The sequence below is a fragment of the Phaseolus vulgaris genome, chromosome 5 (genome assembly GCF_000499845.2).
Source record: "Phaseolus vulgaris cultivar G19833 chromosome 5, P. vulgaris v2.0, whole genome shotgun sequence".
NCBI classification, from domain to species: Eukaryota; Viridiplantae; Streptophyta; class Magnoliopsida; order Fabales; family Fabaceae; genus Phaseolus; species Phaseolus vulgaris.
Window position 1 is genome coordinate 10,431,254 of NC_023755.2, and position 5,705 is coordinate 10,436,958.

The following is a 5,705-nucleotide window of genomic DNA, read 5'->3' on the forward strand; positions in this document are numbered from 1 at the left end:
AAATAAGTGTGTTAGACCTCTTGTAATTCAACATTGATTTTATTATTGTCCAAATTTTGAGACACTTCTACATGTCAAAGTTCACTCTATGTTAACAAATTTACTTGTGACTAGCCTATTCACTTCTAGAAGTTGACCACACCTCTTCTAGACTTCCTTCTTCACGGATTCACCGGATTTCATCATTAAAAATTCACTTCTTCACAACTTCCACAAGGTAACATCCAACTTCATCCAAAGGCCAATTACATTTCAAAAAGTAATATTTTCTCTTCGGCATTCCTTTTCCGGAATATATTATATCCATTATCTTGATTTTTCTTTCTGGAATAAGATCTTCTTTTTCCACTTCTCTTTTAGAATTTCCTTTCCGGAACACAAAGCTCCATATTCTAGAACAAGTTTCTCAATTCTAGATTTCAAAATCTAGAAGCCACACAAACTATCAAAACACATTTTAGATTGCTTAATCCCAAAGCCAATACAGAAATGCAATTTCTTGAAACCTAACTTCCACCATTTCACCCCCAAAACCCCTATTTAACAACTCCTTCTTACTTGAAACATTTATCCCAACCTTATAAACACCACACAACCTCCACCACACCTTATTGCATTTGTTACCTTCACCACCACTAGAAACCACCAATAACGAACATCGTCGTATGAAGCTTCCTCCTTTTAAACAAAACACCTAAAAGTAATTCTAAACTTTTAAAAACTCATTGGATGTAGGTTCAAAATTATTAGATGCAAGAAGCAACTGCCCTCAATCATATCATTGTTGTAAACGTTAAAAATAAAAACAACTCGTCCAATTCAAAAGTAATCTTAAAAAATATCACTTTAATTTACTTAACTATAATCTTAAAACTGTAACTAAAATTTTGAAGACTAAAATCATACCATTATAATCTGTGATAAATCTGAAATAAAATTAAACTTTTAAAAAATTAGAACAAGAGAATTATACAAACTTTTATGCAGTAAGTTTTTTTATATTATCAATCAACTAAACATGATCTTAAATAAAGTTTTAAAACATAATGATAAAATTAACAAATTTATTATATATCACAGTATATTATTAGACGATTTATATATGTTTTATTTCACTATATCGTTAGAAAATCTGCTAGAAAAATAGAAATATACTAAACATGTAACTAAAAAAAAGTATAGAAAGGAAGCATTATAAGTATTTTGAGAGAAACAAAAATTTGTAGTAGTGATAAGATATAAAAAAACAGTTATCTATCTATAATAAGCAATGCTTCAATAAATAATTGTCAAAATTATAGTGAAATGAAATTTTAAAATAATTTAAATATAAATAAAGAAACTAGTTATATTTTTAAATGTTCAAATCATGTTTTAAAATGAGTTGAAACAATTTCAAGTCAAAAGAGGCAACATTGTAGGGTCATTGGTTTCGTGGTTTCATTGGTTTCCACTGACACAACAAAGCCTCACATAACGCAGCCTGTCCTTCTGAAGGTTCCGCCGACACAACAAAGCCTCATACAGCACCCTGTCCTCCACTAGAATCTTCTGAATGTTCCAAGTTTTTTTTTTCTTAAGTAAATATTATCAATTACTTAATATAATAAAAAATTAGATTAATTAAATTACACATTTAATTTTAAACGAAAAATCACACATAATTCTATAATTACAAGAGTTGAAAATGAAATTAAGATCAGATGCAATCCGTTAGGCCAAATATGATTGTGTGAAGAAAAGGTAATCCTTCAACACAAAACAAGTGGCAGCTCAAAGCTTTGACCATGTTAAATCGCGTTGACTTATTAGCCAGCTCATATATATTAAATTTAAACCAAACATCATTTGAAATTCGTATTAACACTTGAACTTAATTTCAAGAAAATAAATTATTACTAAATTAATTTTAGTTTTATTTACTACACTGTACACTGTAATTATAATTTACTCAAATTTAAAACTAAATTTATGCTTTTAAGACCAATCTCATCACTTACTTAATGCATAAAAGATTAATAATCTCAAAATTTAATGGATCATCGAAGACAGAAAACCATCATATCTTTAAATAATGCAATACTAATATGGATTTGCTTGGTGTTTTGTAAAAGCAATCTTATTTTAATGTATATTTTTCTCAGGATCTTATCCAAAGATAAAAGAAGATGCTTCCACGTTCTAATAAATTAGGTAGCAAAGAATCATTTTCATAAAATAGTCACATATTTGCAGTGTAGGACACGGAAATTCATGATCGGTGACATCTTTCTTATCAAAAAATATTTTCTTTATACACAAATCTTAAGAAAAAGAAAGATAGTAGTATAAAGATGACCCACCAAGTCCTCCAACACTGAAATACAATATCCTATACAGTTGTACGAATTTGATCTGGATCCAAATCTAGACATTCCTCGTGATATTTGAGTTGAAAACCTTGACCAAAGATGGTACAGTATTTTGTAATAAGTTCTGAATTCTTACTATATATAGAAGAGGTCACTCACATAGATATAACAATATATCAACAACAACAATGGCTTCTCTTTCTCTACCCAAAACTTCTTTTCTTCTTGCCTTATTGTTCTTCTCATCTTTCACCCTCATTGTGCATGCAATTGTTCCGCAGAATGAGACCTTCAAATTTGTGAACTCGGGTGAACTTGGACCCTTCATTGTTGAGTACGGTGGTGATTACCGAATGATAAGCATCTTCAACTCTCCTTTCCAAGTTGGTTTCTACAACACCACCCCAAATGCCTTCACTCTAGCTTTGCGTGTTGGACTCCAACGCTCAGAGCAACTCTTTAGATGGGTGTGGGAGGCCAATAGAGGCAACCCAGTTGGAGAGAATGCCACTTTTTCACTTGGAACTGATGGAAACCTTGTGTTGGCTGATGCTGATGGTAGAATTGTTTGGCAAACCAACACTTCCAAAAGAGGTGTTGTGGCCTTCAGATTGCTTCCAAATGGTAACATGGTCCTCCTTGATGCACAGGGAAAGTTTGTTTGGCAGAGTTTTGACCACCCCACAGATACCCTTTTGGTTGGTCAGTATCTTAGAGCAAAAGGACCATCCAAACTGGTTAGTAGGCTTTCAGAGAAGGAGAATGTAGATGGACCTTACAGTTTGGTTTTGGAGCCTAAAGGGTTGGCCTTGTACTACAAGAGCAAGAATTCCCTAGGCCAATTCTGTATTGGTTTTCATCTGATTGGTTCTCCATTCAACAAGGCTCCTTGGACAATGTCACCTTCACTTCTGATTCAGAGAGTTTTGAAATTGGATTTGATTACTTCGTGGCCAATTCTTCCACCAGTGGCAATAGAATCCTCGGTAGGCCGGTGAACAATAGCACCATAACATACCTCAGGCTTGGAATTGATGGTAACATTAAATTCCACACTTACTTCCTTGATGTGCGTGATGGTGTTTGGCAAGTGACCTACACTCTATTTGACAGAGATTCTGATGAGAGTGAGTGCCAATTGCCTGAGAGATGTGGAAAATTTGGGCTATGTGATGACAACCAATGCGTGGCTTGTCCATTGGAAAATGGACTATTTGGGTGGAGCAACAATTGCACTTCCAAGACTGTGACATCATGCAAGGCAAATGAGTTTCACTACTACAAACTTGAAGGAGTTGAACATTACATGAGCAAGTACACTACAGGGGACAGAGTGAGTGAGAATAACTGTGGAAACAAATGCACTAAGGATTGCAAGTGTGTGGGTTATTTCTACCACCGAGAGAACTCAAGGTGTTGGATAGCTTATGATTTGCAAACCCTCACCAGAGTGACCAATTCCTCACACGTGGGGTATATTAAGGTGCCTAATTAGTAAATTCAAAAGCATTGGTTTTGGAGTTTGAATAAGTTACTTTGAATAATTCCTAATAGTGGTTTAAGTTGCAATAAACCTGTGGTTTGTTTCTATCCTATGTGTAGAGAAGGAAATGGATGTACAATAAATTAAAGTCTTTAATAATTATGATTGGTTTGGTTTGCTTAAAGTACAATTCATATTTTTCTGTTTCTATGTCCTTAGCAAATTCATTGCTTTGGTAAGACATAACTTAACTATTTGTAATTTGTTTTAAGCAGAACAAATGAATAATATTCGAATATAATATTCATGAGTTGAACTTAAGTATCTATAATATAGCAGGTGATTGAAGGCTGAACATTTATGTATCGATGTTAAGACGGTTTAAGAAAAATAACAATTTATTATTATTAGATATAAAATTTCAGAATTTTAAAACGAAACTTGAAATGCAGCAATAGAGTGATACCATATGATCCTGCCAGTTGACATAGCGCAAGAGCGTTGCCTCGTCAAAATCTTCCTCACCATCTTGACACCACGTGCCCTTCAAGTCCACACCACAGATAGTCTGTCTGAGAACCTGAAAACACAAGATGGCGCCTTTGCAGCCAGTGGCGCTCCGACGCTCAAGTCAGTAACAAGAACACCCAAAAACTGAGAGAAAACTATACTCTGTAGAACCGTACTAAAGTGCACTCAACCCAAAACAATGAGCCGTAATGAAAACGTACCTCTGCAAATTCTGTTAAGTTTACCTTTATACCTAGGTTTTTTCTCTCTCCGGGCAGTTACGCTTTGGACGCGTGGCTCGCATCCAACCCTGCACGTGTCATCATCTGGGCTGGGGTAGCAGGTAGTACCCAGCCCTACACGTGTCATCATCTGGGCGGGGGTAACTTAAGCGTCACTTCTATGTAGCATCCAACCATACACGTGTCGTCATCTGGGTTGGAGTAATAGGTAGCATCCAACCCTACACGTGTCGTCATCTGGGTTGGGGTAACTTGAGCATCTTTTCTGTGTAGTAACCAGTCGCACGGCCAAGTCTCCTATTCAAGGAGTAATCTAGCACGTAATACGCTCTGGAATACCACCGGACAAGGCGAGTATCGGATGCAACAAAGTGCACCATCTCTGTGATATCGCTTGTCGCAAGTGCAACCCTCCCTATTGCTACGCCATGCATGTTCTAGCTGAGGAAACCTTGCCACCAACGAATGTCCACTCTGGGAATCCTGTCGCTGATGAGCAAGCTGTTTCCTCCAACCCACTCGACCTTCACGCCCCATGCTGGCGTAACAATCATCTTACTGAACTTACACGCTTGAACTTACTCTTCTGAGCCTCCAAGCTTTAACTAAGTTTACTGGGAGATCCGGCGATGTGCTCCTTATGGCAATGTCCGACCACCTGATTTTCCATTATCTAATACGTCGATGACACACAAACCCGACGACGACCGACTATGTACACTGCAGAACGCCACTTCCACGAACGGCGACTATGCTCACTCCTGAACCATTCGTCTTTCTCTTGTCCACGTGTTCTGCTGAGCACACCCCACATAGTCACGTGCTAGACACGTCATCACACCCGATGACCTGGTCGGTACACAAGCACCCAAGTCTTGAGCTGCAACTTGTTCAGCGAAAAGACTAAAGAGTTGAATTTTCGGCGACCTACGTGGCCTTGCGCGTTGGCGCTCATACTATTCACTGATTTGACACTTCACCAACCCCTTGATCATATGACACGTGGACTTATCAACGACCATTATTCATTGCCGTTTGCGCTTCTCGCAACGTTCGAAACTATTCGAAACTCTTAAAAACTTCGCGCCAACTTCACTGTTTCATTATCTTCTTCCTCGC

The 5,705-nt window shown here is 36.9% G+C and overlaps 1 pseudogene; it reads left to right on the plus strand.

The window, feature by feature from the left end:
* The first annotated feature begins 2,502 nt into the window (after window positions 1-2,502).
* Window positions 2,503-4,018, plus strand: LOC137835118 (epidermis-specific secreted glycoprotein EP1-like; annotated as a pseudogene).
* The last annotated feature ends 1,687 nt before the right edge of the window (window positions 4,019-5,705 follow it).